Raw genomic sequence first — 19,064 nt, forward strand, 5'->3', positions numbered from 1 at the left:
TTTTCCAGGCTAAGTGAAGATCTTCTAAATTAGTGAGACGCCATTTCCTCTCCAACTTACGGGTTATCTGCTTTAAGCTACGAGTTTCTGAGTTATACCACGGAGTCAGGCACTTCTGATTTAAAGCTCTCTTTTTCAGAGGAGCTACAGCATCCAAAGTTGTCTTCAATGAGGATGTAAAACTATTGACGAGATACTCTATCTCACTTACAGAGTTTAGGTAGCTACTCTGCACTGTGTTGGTATATGGCATTAGAGAACATAAAGAAGGAATCATATCCTTAAACCTAGTTACAGCGCTTTCTGAAAGACTTCTAGTGTAATGAAACTTATTCCCCACTGCTGGGTAGTCCATCAGAGTAAATGTAAATGTTATTAAGAAATGATCAGACAGCAGGGAGTTTTCAGGGAATACTGTTAAGTCTTCTATTTCCATACCATAAGTCAGAACAAGATCTAAGATATGATTAAAGTGGTGGGTGGACTCATTTACTTTTTGAGCAAAGCCAATAGAGTCTAATAATAGATTAAATGCAGTGTTGAGGCTGTCATTCTCAGCATCTGTGTGGATGTTAAATCACCCACTATAATTATCTTATCTGAGCTAAGCACTAAGTCAGACAAAAGGTCTGAAAATTCACAGAGAAACTCACAGTAACGACCAGGTGGACGATAGATAATAACAAATAAAACTGGTTTTTGGGACTTCCAATTTGGATGGACAAGACTAAGAGTCAAGCTTTCAAATGAATTAAAGCTCTGTCTGGGTTTTTGATTAATTAATAAGCTGGAATGGAAGATTGCTGCTAATCCTCCGCCTCGGCCCATGCTACGAGCGTTCTGACAGTTAGTGTGACTCGGGGGTGTTGACTTATTTAAACTAACATATTCATCCTGCTGTAACCAGGTTTCTGTAAGGCAGAATAAATCAATATGTTGATCAATTATTATATCATTTACCAACAGGGACTTAGAAGAGAGAGACCTAATGTTTAATAGACCACATTTAACTGTTTTAGTCTGTGGTGCAGTTGAAGGTGCTATATTATTTTTTCTTTTTGAATTTTTATGCTTAAATAGATTTTTGCTGGTTATTGGTAGTCTGGGAGCAGGCACCATCTCTACGGGGATGGGGTAGTGAGGGGAACTAATGGCGGCTAAGCTACCTTGGTCCGCACCGACTACAGGGGTCTGGCTAGCTGTAGAATTTTCCACGGTGCGGAGCCGAGTCTCCAATTCGCCCAGCCTGGCCTCCAAAGCTACGAATAAGCTACACTTATTACAAGTACCATTACTACTAAAGGAGGCCGAGGAATAACTAAACATTTCACACCCAGAGCAGAAAAGTGCGGGAGAGACAGGAGAAGCCGCCATGCTAAATCGGCTAAGAGCTAGTAGCTGCGCTAAGCTAGCGGATTCCTAAAAACACGCAAAGTGAATAATGTGTAAATAATTTAGAGGTGATTCAGCAGAAGGAGTGCTTTAGTTAAGGCACGTAAAGATTACACTGGGAAACAAATCGTAATCTAGATAACTAGATCAATCTAACTGCGCAGATTAAACAGCTAACAGATACAGAAAAACACCGCTGTGCTCCGGAACAGGAAGTGATACAATACCGCAGTGAGAGCCAACCACCAGTAGGACCCAGCACTGACCCCTGGGGGACACCACAGGTCATACCAAACAACAAGTTCAAGGACGTGCCAGAGGACAAGTTCGGACATGCCTATCTCGTCTTTCAATGCTTACCAGTCGAGTGAGTTATAAGAGAAATTGTGGAGAGCTGAGCATGTCCGAACTTGTCCTCTGGCACGCCAAAATGGAGGCGTTCTTTGTCTCGCTCGAACACCGAATCGTTCGTGATGCACAAAGCCTCTGGAGCAAGGCGTGCCGAGCGCCATTGTGGGCCATCCTCAAAGCTGTAGTAACAGTCCTTATTCTCTGTGAAGCCCGTAAAATTTTCACCGAAAGCCAGATAAATTTTTCGAATGGTTTCCACCGACAGGCGTGGAAAAACTCACGCATGCGCACGAGGGTTCAAGCTTGTCTGACGTGAAAACATATGAATCAAATCCCTATAGTTAAAAAAAATAATAAAAAGGTACGATACTTTATGGACAGACCTCGTATGTGAAATCGTGAGTCACTTTTGTGCGGATTAAAGTTACTAACTGGGACTCCTGTCTTGTTGCGAGAAAGACAAGAGAATCGTCCTCCGTTCTGTTCACACAGCTCCAAACGCTGTGTGGCTCTCTGCCGAGTCAAGTTAGAACGATAGAATCCAGTTGGAATTAATAACTTCAAAGCAAAACACCGTTTTATTTTTATTTATGTCCAGAGATCAAGGATAAAGTGACCAATTTCATATTTATTTACTTTAAGACTCAATGAAATACATAGAAAACCTGTAAAGCCTACTTTTAGTACAAAATTCACAAGAGGTATCGATAAGGGAATCGATAAGGAATCGGATCGATAAGCAGAATCAATAATGGCATCGATATCGATAAAATCTTATCAATACCCATTACTAGATATAACCCACGTCAAAATGCATAGAACACTGCCATCTACTGGCGACTGGTTATATCACAGTGTTATCGACTGCAGGATTTTAAAGTTATCTGTAGGTTTTCAAAACCTGAGAGACCCCACACGTGGAGATAAAAAAAAAAAAAAATCATAGATCTGACAGGTTTAGTTGTACAGTGTGTGGTGTCAGCCACACGGTAAAAACAACATGAACATTCCCAGGTCAGACACCTCACTTTCTGATTGGCTGCATGTCACATTTAGCTCCTCACATCCTTCTGAGCAGATCAGAGCGGTCTTACAAACCACACAGCTGGAATATCTGATAAGATTATATTTAGTGTCATCATGATTGTCGGGCGTCCTTAAGATTGTCGGAAGGGGAAGATCGGGTCCGATATCGGCCTAATTATTTTGCTATGTGAACCAGGCTCGATGTCATGATGCCACACGGAGCGACTGACTGATGTGTTATGACACCACACCGAACATGTTTTCACTATTATTTGATTTCTTTGTGCGACTGACGTTGTTATTCAAGCATTCAAAAGGCGATTCCTTTCACCACACAACTCCAACCACACACGAGAATGTTCTTTGACAGTTCTTGTTATTGAAAGAAACCTTGTCTCCCTAACTGGATAGAGTTGTGATGTCATCACGTGTGCGCTTAGGTGCTGTCTAGCGGGATCTTGAAAAATTCTTTATTTTTTATACAAATGAAAAAAATGACATATTTTACAAAAGCACATTTATTTGTACACACCAACACGTTACACTGATTCACTTGCGATGGTTTTTACATAGAATGAATGAATCAACCAAGCAGTATGAGTGGAGGCTTAGTTACCCATAATCCCCTTTGAGCATCTGTGTGTTAATGTTCAAATCTTCAGAATCATCCATCCATCCATTTTCTTCCGCATTATCCGGAGTCGGGTCGCGGGGGCAGCAGCTCAAGCAAAGCCACCCAGACCTCCCGATCCACACACACCTCCCCCAGCTCCTCCGGGGGAACCCCAAGGCGTTCCCAAGCCAGCTGAGAGATGTAGTCCCTCCAGCGTGTCCTGGGTCTTCCCCGGGGCCTCCTCCCAATGGGACATGCCTGGAACACCTCTCCAGTGAGGCGTCCAGGGGGCATCCGGAAAAGATGCCCGAGCCACCTCAACTGACTCCTTTTGATGTGGAGGAGCAGCGGCTCGACTCCGAGCTCCTCCAGAGTGACCGAGCTCCTCACCCTATCCTTAAGGGAGCGCCCAGCCACCCTGCGGAGGAAACTCATCTCGGCCACTTGTACTCGCGATCTCGTTCTTTCGGTCATGAGTCAAATCTCATGACCATAGATGAGGATCGGAACGTAGATCGATCAGTAAATCGAGAGCTTTGCCCTCCTACTCAGCTCTCTCTTCACCACGATGGTCCGATACAGTGACCACATCACTGCAGATGCTGCACATTATTTTAAAATTAACAGATATTGTTATATATCACTTTGTACATTTTAAGACTTTACATTAATGTAGTTATTCTAGCCAGAATAATTTTATTTTTAAAGCAAAACCATAATTCAAATCTGCTTTCCATTTCAAGACCTCTGCCTCATTGCAGGACCACTGGGTCCTGTCAAGATAAATGATGCTTTACTCCAGCAGGGGACAGAGTGCACAAAGACAAGTGCTGCCTCATTGGCTGTTTGGGTTTGTGATCGCCATTGGTTCTATTAGAAGCTTTGGCTGTGTTTAAACTCAAAATCAGCTTCTTAGTAGCTGAGAGCGTATGTTATGTATGTTATGTTAGCGTATGTAAGTTATCGGTTATCTGTAGCTTCCGATAGGTTTTTAAGCAGTTTATCGGTTTAGCGTTAAAAAAGATAACTTTTCAGTTAGCTGATTACCAGTTATCGAAGATAACTCTTTGGTTAGCTGTGCCCACCACTGGATTTGATCAACAGAAACAAGCATAACTCAAAGTTCTTCTTCAACACGGCAGCAACACTTATTGCGTTGCACAACCACCTGTAAGTCGCTCTCCTTTTACAGCACAAGATTTCTTGGATTACTTTGAGAAGAAAATAGATGACATTAGGTTAAACTTAACCCAGCAAGCCTTAACCCAACCACTACACCTTTCTATTGAGGTGGGTGCCATTACTGAGGTATTAGTTAGATTTACAGAATTTGATAGTATCTTACTAGGCATGCTTACGAAACTTGTAATGTCTACAAAAAGCACAACCTGCGTATTTCATCCCATACCAACAAAACTGTTTAAGAACCTGTGGCCAACTCTTGGGCCGACTCTGCTGGAAATGATCAATCTCTCATTAACCTCTGTATCTGTTCCTAAATGTATCAAATCTGCAGTGATTAAGCCATTATTTAAGAAATCTAATCTTGACCTGAGTGCATTGAAAAACTGTAGGCTAATATCAAATCTCTCATTTTGCTTTAAAATTCTGGAAAAGGTGGTTTCACAGCAGCTCGTGGACCACCTTACTGAGAATAAATTTTTGAGCCAGTGCAGTCTACTTTTAGAAAATATCATTCCACAGAGACAGCTCTCACTATAGTGGTGAATGATCTTCTGATTGCAATGGATTCGGACACCACTACGGTTCTGGTGCTGTTAGATCTTAGTGCTGCATTTGATACCGTGGGTCATCATATTCTACTCAACAGGCTGGAGAATCATTTTGGATTACTGGGAATGCCCTTGCATGGTTGAAGTCATACCTGACCAGTGTTTTGTACAATAACACTACCTCTAACTTTAGTGACATGAAATTTGGGGTTCGACAGGGGTCTGTCTTAGGCCCCCTGCTTTTCTCCATTTATATAGCTCCCCTTGGGCATATATTGTGGCATATTGGGATTACCTTTCATTGGTATGCTGATTATACTCAGTTATACATGCCGATAACTGCTGGAAATCTCATCCACATAAAATCCTTAAAAGATTGCCTTGCATCAGTGAAAAGCTGGATGTCTAACAATTTCCTACTTTTAAACTCTGATAAGACTGAAATGATGGTTCTTGGTCCAGTGAGACATTGGCATCAATTTGACCAGATAATGCTTAGCCTAGGCTCGTGTGTCATACATCACACTGATAAAGTAGGAATTGACCTCCACATTAGAGATAGTACGAGGACTGCTTTCTTCTACCTGAGAAATATAGAGAAGATTCGTCCCGTCCTGTCTATGGCTGATGCTGAGACCCTGATTCATGTGTTTGTCTCTTCTAGACTGGACTCCTGCAATGTTCTACTTTCTGGTTTACCGCAGTCCAGCATTTGGGGTCTCCAGTTGGTTCAAAATTCTGCTGTCAGACTTTTGACACGAAGGAGAACGTTTGACCACTTTACACCTATTTTGGCATCTTTTCATTGGCTTCCTGTCCCTGTGAGATCAGATTTTAAGGTTTTGCTACTGACCTATAAAATTCTTCACAGACTGGGGTCTGCGTTCTCAGGGTGCAGGACTACTTTGTGTCCCTAGGGTGAATAAAAAGTCTGCGGGTCACAGAGCTTTCTCTTATCATGCCCCTGTTCTGTGGAATGATCTGCCTGCATCAATAAAGTCAGATTATGTAGAGACATTCAAGTCCAGACTTAAGGCACACTTATTTTCCCTTTGGTATGGCTAGCATACTGTATAGTATGGTACTATGCTTTTTACTCTTTTAAATTTATTTTATTGGGAAACGGAGCGGGCTGCTGCCTCAGCTTTATTTAAAGTCTGGGACTTTTAGTGAAGTTTAGGGATAGTGGCCAGCGATCACCTTAGTATTTCTTCTGTTTTTCTTGTTGCTTAATGCTGACAAATTATACTGTATTTGTTGTCTTTCTGATGCCTGATTGTTTTTTTTTGTTTTTTTTTTTTTCTGTTTGAGGTGCAGCTCCATCCAGAGATGGGAATTGTGTCTACTTCTGCAACCCTCCCATTCTGTGGACCGGCAAAATTTCCTGTATATTCATTTTGTAAATTTTGTCAGTAGCATGGCCCAAGCAGAGAGCCGCACCTTTGACTCTGATCTGCTTCAGGTTTCTTCCTAAAATCATCAGAGGGAGTTTTTCCTTACAACTGTCACCTGAGTGCTTGCTCTGGGGGCTGGTAAGGTTAGACCTTACTTGTGTGTAGCACCTTGAGGCAACTTTGTTGTGATTTGGTGCTATATAAATGAATTCTCAGGAATCTTGTACATCTTCAACTGCTTATTCAGGATAGGGTCATGGGAGCCCCAGGTTATTTCAGTTTAATTTGTATGTTTGACAAAGTCAGAAAAGTCAGCTATTGAAACAAAAAATTGTATAATTTTTGTGATTTTTTTTTTTTTTTTTTTGTATCTAGTAACAAAGCTGGGTGAATATTATGTACATGTGATGATTTCATATTTTTTTCCAGGAGTTGGAAAGGTTTGGGACCCACCAAATGCCATAAATGTGACAGGGAAGTGGGTACATATGTACATATGTTTTGTGAATGTATAAAGATACAAAGGTTTTGGGGAGAAGTGAAGAATGAAGTAGCTGCCCTGGTTGATTATGACTGTCACCCGTGCAGTGTATCTTAGCAGCTAAACCAGTCAATACAAGGAATGCTTACAATGCTAAACTAATTAGAATACTGCTGTACATGGCAAGGAAGACAATTCTCAATTTCTGGAATTCCAAGGATGTACCCACACTGGATGGCTGGTATAAGGAAGTGCTGTGAATACTACCTTTGGAAAAACTTCATGACAACATTAAGGGCTTTTGTCAAGACATGGCAACCACTGCTGGAGAAAGTGGACCCAGACGTATTGAACTGTCTTACTTAATTAACAACATACAAAATGCAATATGGTCATCATAATGCCAGCCTAGTTTTGCTTGGATCTTACCTTGTATATTCCTCCTTCCCCCCTTCTAAATTTTATTTTATGATGGTGACATATCCAACTAAGTTATACTTACATATAGTTGTTTGAAGGGAGTAGCCGAAGGGACTTACTATCTAAATTAGACAAAGAAGCGCAGAAAAACTACAATACCCAGAATTCTTGGGGGTGGAGCTTTTAACCCTTTAAAAGCCCGCGCCCCAGGAAGACAAGCTCTCTTACGCTGCGTCTTTCACTTATGCCCCTTTCACATCAGGGCTGCTCCCAGTTGCTCCCTGTGGCGTCATGACGACGCAGGAATTTCTGCGTCAGGTGCGCACAGCAGGGGGCAGAGAGGAGGTGAGAACGCAGCCTGCAGGTTCTCTGCACAGAGAAGTCAGAGTGCACAGTTTGGCTGCAGACAGACTGCACTCTGATTTCTCTTCCATTTGTTGTTGTGTTGAGCTGCAGGGCTGCGCTCTGAGTTCTCTTATAGTTTATCTTTCCTCCCTTGACAGCGAGATGCGCGCGCACACGCACATGAACCAAGCAAATGTGGAGATGTCTGGAGTTCTTCTTGATGTTGACATGTCCTGGACTTATGTCCTTTTTTAACTGTGATGAGAGAGTCTGAGCAGAGAAAGGAACTAACTGCCTGCAGACAATTTTTTTTTCTTTTCTTTCTTCTTTTGACCGTGAGATGCATGCGCCCGCGCGTGAAAGGACCGTCAAGCAAATGTGGAGATGTCTGGAATTCTACTTGATGTTGACATGTCCTGTCTCAGGACTTATGTCCTTTTTTGTAATTTTTTTAACTGTGATGTGAGAGTTTGAGCAGAGAACAAGGAACTAATGCCTGCAGCCAGACTTTTTTTTTCTTTTAATTGTTCACATGTGCGCGCGTGAACAAATGTCCATGAGTGGACTAGAGATGTCCGGACATTTTACTGGATATTTCTGGCAATTAGTCTGCATTTTTTTTTTCTTTTCTTCAGCGTGTAGTTTTTACTGCATTAAGTCCACGGTATAAAAACAATCCTGCGTGATTTATACTGCGGGAACAACGGAACACAGCAGGAATCATAAATTGGCTTAGTCACGGCGGTTAACGCCTCTTTGCCCCGAATTACGCCGCTTTGCCCCGACTTGCGCTGGAACTACTTCCTTTCTGCGTCGAGCACAGGACGCCAAAAAAATTAAACAGGTTTAATTTTTCAGCGCCCGACTTGCTTCCTCCTTTGCACCCTCGCGCTGTTGTGGTGCCAAGCTGCATCATCTCGGCACTCAGTTGCTTCCACGCAGCGTCGTCATAATGATGCACGGTGCAACTGGGAGCAACTGGGAGCAGCCCTGGTGTGAAAGGGGCTTTACGCTCTTACCCTCTTTTTCTTTTCTTGGGTCTTGAGACACTCGCCTCTGCCGTCCCATTTTTATGACCCTTTGTTCGTTCAACCACGTGTTATTTGAAGTGATTTCTTGTCTGTGTGCGCAACAAGAAATTACGTTTTACTTTTCTTCCACAGATAACTTTTACCCAAGCTTTTATGAAGTTACCACACTGGCACAAGTAACTTCCTTTGACGATTATTCAAGTTAAAACTTTTTTCTTCTTAAACTCCAAATTTATCTCGTGAACATTTTTTCTTACAAAGTAAACTATTTTTGGTATCGAGCTTTTGATTTAACATGGCTTCCAAAGATGACGAAAGACGAATTTTTGTTTTTTGCGAATAGAGAATAAAGACACTCAAGCTTTTATTCTGACAATCCCAGACCACAAGCGCTGCAGAGATATATACATCCAGGTCAACCTGAGCTGTGCAGCAATTTGAAACGCCATCAGAAGTCACAGCTTTAAAACCTAAATCGCCCCTGGTAACCAACGAACCCGGTGCGGTGACTGGCAGAGTCCCTCTGTCAAGGTCCTTCAAATCAGCTATTGCAGATGGACGGTTCGTCGACTGGAAATGAGATGGCTCCCAGCATCTGACCTCCAGAGATCTACCTGCACTGTGTCCCAAGTAAGCTCTGGTTTTTGTGTCAGAATCTAAATTGAAGTGGCTTCATTTAATTCTATTCCCTGCCATTAACAATATCTCAAGTTAATAAATACCAAAGTAAATTCCCTGCTGACTAGAACTTAATTCATTCTTAGACTCCCGCAACTAAACCATATTACATAAACGTCATATAATAATTGTCCATTGAATTTCGTCATCATAAAATTGCCTTACCGTGATATGTCCTGTTATTCAACTCCTGACTGAGTTAAATACATTTTTTAAATGTATGTAGTTGTCTGTGATTTTTATATGGTTTATAGAGGTATCGGATCTTGACCTGTAGAACTTCTGACCAGAAGATCAGAGACTGATTTAATATTTCCTATTGACTGACCCTAAAAGTATCAATATTATAACCTTGTTATAATATCATTCAGTCATAGGTGGTGCCCCTAGTATTCGAGGTAAAATTATCCAGAAGTGGTTAATATCTACACATCCTAAAAACACATCTTTCCGCTACAATCTTTATATGCTCCATTCAAATGGGGCCAGACCACAGAGCCATATATGAGTACTAGAGTCCACAGTTGCAATGCTGCCTGCCTTTCACAAATGTTCCGCCATAGAGAGTGAGCTGGCATTTTATAACCAGGCAAAATATTGACGAAGTGCCTGAATGTGAATTGTTTTCGTGTGCATTTTCAATGCGCAAGTACAATCTCAATTCCAGTGAAGTTGGGATGTTGTGTGAAATGTAAATAAAAACAGATTACGATTTGCAAATCCCCTTCAACCTATATTCAATTGAATACACCACAAATACAAGATATTTAATGTTCAAACTGATAAACGTTTTTATTTTTGTGCAAATATTTGCACATTTTGAAATGGATGCCTGCAACACATTTCAAAAAGTTGGGACAGTGGCAACAAAAGACTGGGAAAGTTGATGAATGCTCAAAGAACACCTGTTTGGAACATTCCACAGGTGAGCAGGTTAATTGGAAACAGGTGACTGTCATGATTGGGTATAAAAGCAGCATCCCCAAAAGGCTCGCCATTCACAAGCAAAGATGGGGCAAGGATCACCACTTTTTTATTGGTATTCTTGCTGTATGTATCTATAGCTATCTACAATAGTAATATTTCCTATTCTGAAGTATCTTTAAATCACCCTTCCAAATATACTCTACAAATATATGGACCTGATTGACAACCTGAAATATGTGATGTGATATGATGTGATGGAAATGTGATGAAAAATACTCCAGTTTAGTTTTGCATAAAATATCCACAGTATATGTATAGAACACACAGTACCATACCATCTACATTTATAAAGCACTTTACTACAACCAAAGCTGACCCATTGTGCTGTACACTAAAACACAGTTAAAACATTAAGACATATATTTAAACAAGTTAATAAATAAATATCGCGTACGCACACACAAACAGACACATTAGTATGCAAAGAAACATATGTTTAAGAAACATAATGAAAATGAGGGGCCTATAATGTCTGCCACCTTTCTCAAATCTCTTGTGCAAACTGGGTTACAAATATCAAATCAAATCAATTTTATTTATATAGCGCCAAATCACAACAAACAGTTGCCCCAAGGCGCTTTATAGTGTAAGGCAAAAGCCATACAATAATTACAGAAAAACCCCAGTGGTCAAAACGACCCCCTGTGAGCAAGCACTTGGCGACAGTGGGAAGGAAAAACTCCCTTTTAACAGGAAGAAACCTCCAGCAGAACCAGGCTCAGGGAGGGGCAGTCTTCTGCTGGGACTGGTTGGGGCTGAGGGGAGAGAATCAGGGAAAAGACATGTTGTGGAAGAGAGCAGAGATCAATCACCAATGATTAAAAGCAGAGTGGTACATACAGAGCAAAAAGAGGTGAATAAAAAGAAACACTCAGTGCATCATGGGAAACCCCCCAGCAGTCTAAGTCTATAGCAGGATAACTAAGGGATGGTTCAGGGTCACCTGATCCAGCCCTAACTATAAGCTTTTTCAAAAAGGAAAGTTTTAAGATTAATCTTAAAAGTAGAGAGGGTGTCTGTCTCCCTAATCTGAATTGGGAGCTGGTTCCACAGGAGAGGAGCCTGAAAGCTGAAGGCGTTGCCTCCCATTCTACTCTTACAAACCCTAGGAACTACAAGTAAGCCTGCAGTCTGAGAGCGAAGCGCTCTATTGGGGTGATATGGTACTAAGAGGTCCCTAAGATAAGACGGGACCTGATTATTCAAAACCTTATAAATAAGAAGAAGAATTTTAAATTCTATTCTGGAATTAACAGGGAGCCAATGAAGAGAAGCCAATATGGGTGAAATATGCTCTCTCCTTCTAGTCCCTGTCAGTACTCTAGCTGCAGCATTTTGAATTAACTGAAGGCTTTTCAGGGAACTTTTAGGACAACCTGATAATAATGAATTACAGTAGTCCAGCCTAGAAGAAAGCAGCATCACTCTGAGACAAGACCTTTCTAAATTTAGAGATATTGCGCAAATGCAAAAAAGCAATCCTACATATTTGCTTAATATGCACATTGAAGGACATATCCTGATCAAAAATGACTCCAAGATTTCTCACAGTATTACTGGAGGTCAGGGTAATGCCATCCAGAGTAAGGATCTGGTTAGACACCATGTTTCTAAGATTTGTGGGGCCAAGTACAATAACTTCAGTTTTATCGGAATTTAAAAGCAGGAAATTAGAGGTCATCCATGTCTTTATGTCTGAAAGACATTCCTACAGTTTAACTAATTGGTGTGTGTCATCTGGCTTCATGAATAGATAAAGCTGGGTATCATCTGCGTAACAATGAAAATTTAAGCAATGCTTTCTAATAACACTGCCTAAGGGAAGCATGTATAAAGTGAATAAAATTGGTCCTAGCACAGAACCTTGTTTAACTCCATAATTAACCTTAGTCTGTGAAGAAGACTCCCCATTTACATGAACAAATTGTAATCTATTAGATAAATATGATTCAAACAACTGCAGCGCAGTGCCTTTAATACCTATGGCATGCTCTAATCTCTGTAATAACATTTTATGGTCAACAGTATCAAAAGCACAGAGGACAAGCACAGAGATGAGTCCACTGTCTGAGGCCATAAGAAGATCATTTGTAACCTTCACTATTGCTGTTTCTGTACTATGATGAATTCTGAAACCTGACTGAAACTCTTCAAATAGACCATTCCTCTGCAGATGATCAGTTAGCTGTTTTACAACTACCCTTTCAAGAATTTTTGAGAGAAAAGGAAGGTTGGAGATTGGCCTATAATTAGCTAAGATAGCTGGGTCAAGTGATGGCTTTTTAAGTAATGGTTTAATTACTGCCACCTTAAATGCCTGTGGTACATAGCGAACTAATAAAGATAAATTGATCATATTTAAGATCGAAGCATTAACTAATGGTAGGGCTTCCATGAGCAGCCTGGTAGGAATGGGGTCTAATAGACATGTTGATGGTTTGGAGGAAGTAACTAATGAAAATAACTCAGACAGAACAATCAGAGAGAAAGCGTCTAGCCAAATACCAGCATTACTGAAGGCAGCCGAACATAAAGATATGTCTTTGGGATGGTTATGAATAATTTTTTCTCTAATAGTTAAATTTTTATTTGCAAAGAAAGTCATGAAGTCATTACTAGTTAAAGGAATACTAGGCTCAATAGAGCTCTGACTCTTTGTCAGCCTGGCTACAGTGCTGAAAAGAAACCTGGGGTTGTTCTTATTTTCTTCAATTAGTGATGAATAGTAAGATGTCCTAGCTTTACGGAGGGCTTTTTTATAGAGCAACAGACTCTTTTTCCAGGCTAAATGAAGATCTTCTAAATTAGTGAGACGCCATTTCCTCTCCAGGTTACGGGTTATCTGCTTTAAGCTGCGAGTTTGTGGGTTATACCATGGAGTCAAGCATTTCTGATTTAAGGCTCTCTTTTTCAGAGGAGCTACAGCATCCAAAGTTGTGCTCAATGAGGATGTAAAGCTATTGACGAGATAATCTATCTCACTCACAGAGTTTAGGTAGCTACTCTGCACTGTGTTGGTATATGGCATTGAAGAACATAACAAAGAAGGAATCATATCCTTAAACCTAGTTACAGCACTTTCAGAAAGACTTCTACTGTAATGAAACTTATTCCCCACTGCTGGGTAGTCCATTAAAGTAAATGTAAATGTTATTCAGAAATGATCAGACAACAGGGGGTTTTCAAGGAATACTGTTAAGTCTTCAATTTCTATGCCATATGTCAGAACAAGATCTAAAGTGCGGTTAAAATGGTGGGTGGGCTCATTTACATTTTGAGCGGAGCCAACTGAATCTAAAAATAGATTAAATGCAGTGTTGAGGCTGTCATTCTCAGCATCTTTGTGGATGTTAAAATCACCCACTATAATTATCTGAGCTAAGCACTAAGTCAGACAAAAGGTCTGAAAATTCACAGAGAAACTCACAGTAACGACCAGGTGGACGATAGATAATAACAAATAAAACTGGTTTTTGAGACTTCCAATTTGGATGGACAAGACTAAGAGTCAAGATTTCAAATGAATTAAAGCTCTGTCTGAGTCTTTGATTAATTAATAAGCTGGAGTGGAAAATTGCTGTTAATCCTCCTCCTCGACCTGTGCTACGAGCGTTCTGGCAGTTAGTGTGACTTGGGGGTGTTGACTCATTTAAACTAACATATTCATCCTGCTGTAACCAGGTTTCTGTAAGGCAGAATAAATTAATATGTTGATCAATTATTATATCATTTACTAACAGGGACTTAGAAGAGAGAGACCTAATGTTTAATAGACTACATTTAACTGTTTTAGTCTGTGGTGCAGTTGAAGGTGCTATATTATTTTTTCTTTTTGAATTTTTATGCTTAAATAGATTTTTGCTGGTTGTTGGTGGTCTGGGAGCAGGCACCGTCTCTACGGGGATGGGGTAGTGAGGGGATAGCAGGGGGAGAGAAGCTGCAGAGAGGTGTGTAAGACTACAACTCTGCTTCCTGGTCCCAACCCTGGATAGTCACAATTTGGAGGGTTTAATAAATTGGCCAGATTTCTAGAGATGAGAGCTGCTCCATCCAAAGTGGGATGGATGCCGTCTCTCCTAACAAGACCAGGTTTTCCCTAGAAACTTTGCCAATTATGTATGAAGCCCACCTCATTTTTTGGATATATAAAAGGTGGCAGATAGGAATCAACAGAATAAGCATGCAAAAAAATAAGCATGCAAAAAATAAGCATGCATGAAATTGACAAATATGATTTGAAACACTGTGGTTCATACTGGACAAGCAGCTCAGCAGGGGAAGAATGAATTAGGATTTGTTCAAATCATTTTTATCCACTAAATATTACAGCAAAGTGGTTTCAAATTTTAGTAGCATGAAGAATGAGTCAAACTTTAGAGTCCCAACTGGTGTTGAACTACATGGCAAGTGAGCCCACAATAAGTGAAGATCAAATGTATTCAAAAGAACGACATCCCTGGAATAGACCCTTCTCTACCCGGAAAAAAATCAGTTGACTTCTTATTATACTGGCAGTATGATAATAAGAAAACAATACATTTATGTTAGTTTTTCAACAGCCAGTATGATAGCAATAGTTTGCCGTAATTAACTTAGATAAAACTTTAATTATAAGTATATTATATTTGTAATCATATAACTATATTCTGCTAGTACTAATGTAATCATAAAATATTATTAATTTGGTGTATTGCATGACATGTTTTACTGTTATCTGAAGTTTGACCTAATTTAGGTGACATTTGACCTCAAGCGAAATCCTGAAGGTCAAGGTCAATAAGTTATCACAGTTAATGGCTTATAAGCAAGGCCTATCACTATGTTCATGCCAAATTTGGAGGCCAAATGTCAACAATTGCAATCAGGAAAGTTGTTTTGTTGAATTTAGTGTTTGACCTTCCTGTGACCTTGACCTTTGACCTTGAGCTAGATTCTTTTGTGTCCTGAAAGGTACCTTACTAGGGCTGCTATATGTGAAGTTGCAAGAGTCTCTGATGTAAACTGTGTGCTGCACAGCGAGTTAAACGTGAAAAATACAATATTACAAACAAACAAACAAAAAACAACAACAACAAAAAACAAGATATGGCAAGATATTGGGGGTGGGGTGGGGGGGGCGGGGAGTGGGAGATATCCAGGGGGGAAGATAACTGTTACACCGGCTTTTTCCAGCTGGCTTTTGACAACATCTATCTATCAAGATCCTCTTGCTTGCCTCTACTGGTGGTTGGCTCTCACTGCGGTATTGTATCACTTCCTGTTCCGGAGCACAGCGGTGTTTTTCTGTATCTGTTAGCTGTTTAATCTGCGCAGTTAGATTGATCTAGTTATCTAGATTACGATTTGTTTCCCAGTGTAATCTTTACGTGCCTTAACTAAAGCACTCCTTCTGCTGAATCACCTCTAAATTATTTACACATTATTCACTTTGCGTGTTTTTAGGAATCCGCTAGCTTAGCGTAGCTACTAGCTCTTAGCCGATTTAGCATGGCGGCTTCTCCTGTCTCTCCCGCACTTTTCTGCTCTGGGTGTGAAATGTTTAGTTATTCCTCGGCCTCCTTTAGCAGTAACGGTACTTGTAATAAGTGTAGCTTATTCGTAGCTTTGGAGGCCAGGCTGGGCGAATTGGAGACTCGGCTCCGCACCGTGGAAAATTCTACAGTTAGCCAGGCCCCTGTAGTCGGTGCGGACCAAGGTAGCTTAGCCGCCGTTAGTTCCCCCCTGGCAGATCCCGAGCAGCCGGGAAAGCAGGCTGACTGGGTGACTGTGAGGAGGAAGCGTAGCCCTAAACAGAAGCCCCGTGTACACCGCCTACACCGCCAACCCGTTCACATCTCTAACCGTTTTTCCCCACTCGACGACACACCCGCCGAGGATCAAACTCTGGTTATTGGCGACTCTGTTTTGAGAAATGTGAAGTTAGCGACACCAGCAACCATAGTCAATTGTCTTCCGGGGGCCAGAGCAGGCGACATTGAAGGAAATTTTAAACTGCTGGCTAAGGCTAAGCGTAAATTTGGTAAGATTGTAATTCACGTCGGCAGTAATGACACCCGGTTACGCCAATCGGAGGTCACTAAAATTAACATTAAATCGGTGTGTAACTTTGCAAAAACAATGTCGGACTCTGTAGTTTTCTCTGGGCCCCTCCCCAATCGGACCGGGAGTGACATGTTTAGCCGCATGTTCTCCTTGAATTGCTGGCTGTCTGAGTGGTGTCCAAAAAATGAGGTGGGCTTCATAGATAATTGGCAAAGCTTCTGGGGAAAACCTGGTCTTGTTAGGAGAGACGGCATCCATCCCACTTTGGATGGAGCAGCTCTCATTTCTAGAAATCTGGCCAATTTTCTTAAATCCTCCAAACCGTGACTATCCAGGGTTGGGACCAGGAAGCAGAGTTGTAGTCTTACACACCTCTCTGCAGCTTCTCTCCCCCTGCCATCCCCTCATTACCCCATCCCCGTAGAGACGGTGCCTGCTCCCAGACTACCAATATCCAGCAAAAATCTATTTAAGCATAAAAATTCAAAAAGAAAAAATAATATAGCACCTTCAACTGCACCACAGACTAAAACAGTTAAATGTGGTCTATTAAACATTAGGTCTCTCTCTTCTAAGTCCCTGTTGGTAAATGATATAATAATTGATCAACATATTGATTTATTCTGCCTAACAGAAACCTGGTTACAGCAGGATGAATATGTTAGTTTAAATGAGTCAACACCCCCGAGTCACACTAACTGTCAGAATGCTCGTAGCACGGGCCGGGGCGGAGGATTAGCAGCAATCTTCCATTCCAGCTTATTAATTAATCAAAAACCCAGACAGAGCTTTAATTCATTTGAAAGCTTGTCTCTTAGTCTTGTCCATCCAAATTGGAAGTCCCAAAAACCAGTTTTATTTGTTATTATCTATCGTCCACCTGGTCGTTACTGTGAGTTTCTCTGTGAATTTTCAGACCTTTTGTCTGACTTAGTGCTTAGCTCAGATAAGATAATTATAGTGGGCGATTTTAACATCCACACAGATGCTCAGAATGACAGCCTCAACACTGCATTTAATCTATTCTTAGACTCTATTGGCTTTGCTCAAAAAGTAAATGAGTCCACCCACCACTTTAATCATATCTTAGATCTTGTTCTGACTTATGGTATGGAAATAGAAGACTTAACAGTATTCCCTGAAAACTCCCTTCTGTCTGATCATTTCTTAATAACATTTACATTTACTCTGATGGACTACCCAGCAGTAGGGAATAAGTTTCATTACACTAGAAGTCTTTCAGAAAGCGCTGTAACTAGGTTTAAGGATATGATTCCTTCTTTATGTTCTCTAATGCCATATAACAACACAGTGCAGAGTAGCTACCTAAACTCTGTAAGGGAGATAGAGTATCTCGTCAATAGTTTTACATCCTCATTGAAGACAACTTTGGATGCTGTAGCTCCTCTGAAAAAGAGAGCTTTAAATCAGAAGTGTCTGACTCCGTGGTATAACTCACAAACTCGTAGCTTAAAGCAGATAACCCGTAAGTTGGAGAGGAAATGGCGTCTCACTAATTTAGAAGATCTTCACTTAGCCTGGAAAAAGAGTCTGTTGCTCTATAAAAAAGCCCTCCGTAAAGCTAGGACATCTTTCTACTCATCACTAATTGAAGAAAATAAGAACAACCCCAGGTTTCTTTTCAGCACTGTAGCCAGGCTGACAAAGAGTCAGAGCTCTATTGAGCTGAGTATTCCATTAACTTTAACTAGTAATGACTTCATGACTTTCTTTGCTAACAAAATTTTAACTATTAGAGAAAAAATTACTCATAACCATCCCAAGACGTATCGTTATCTTTGGCTGCTTTCAGTGATGCCGGTATTTGGTTAGACTCTTTCTCTCCGATTGTTCTGTCTGAGTTATTTTCATTAGTTACTTCATCCAAACCATCAACATGTTTATTAGACCCCATTCCTACCAGGCTGCTCAAGGAAGCCCTACCATTATTTAATGCTTCGATCTTAAATATGATCAATCTATCTTTGTTAGTTGGCTATGTACCACAGGCTTTTAAGGTGGCAGTAATTAAACCATTACTTAAAAAGCCATCACTTGACCCAGCTATCTTAGCTAATTATAGGCCAATCTCCAACCTTCCTTTTCTCTCAAAAATTCTTGAAAGGGTAGTTGTAAAACAGCTAACTGATCATCTGCAGAGGAATGGTCTATTTGAAGAGTTTCAGTCAGGTTTTAGAATTCATCATAGTACAGAAACAGCATTAGTGAAGGTTACAAATGATCTTCTTATGGCCTCGGACAGTGGACTCATCTCTGTGCTTGTTCTGTTAGACCTCAGTGCTGCTTTTGATACTGTTGACCATAAAATTTTATTACAGAGATTAGAGCATGCCATAGGTATTAAAGGCACTGCGCTGCGGTGGTTTGAATCATATTTGTCTAATAGATTACAATTTGTTCATGTAAATGGGGAATCTTCTTCACAGACTAAAGTTAATTATGGAGTTCCACAAGGTTCTGTGCTAGGACCAATTTTATTCACTTTATATATGCTTCCCTTAGGCAGTATTATTAGACGGTATTGCTTAAATTTTCATTGTTACGCAGATG

Source organism: Thalassophryne amazonica, chromosome 1 (genome assembly GCF_902500255.1).
Source record: "Thalassophryne amazonica chromosome 1, fThaAma1.1, whole genome shotgun sequence".
NCBI classification, from domain to species: Eukaryota; Metazoa; Chordata; class Actinopteri; order Batrachoidiformes; family Batrachoididae; genus Thalassophryne; species Thalassophryne amazonica.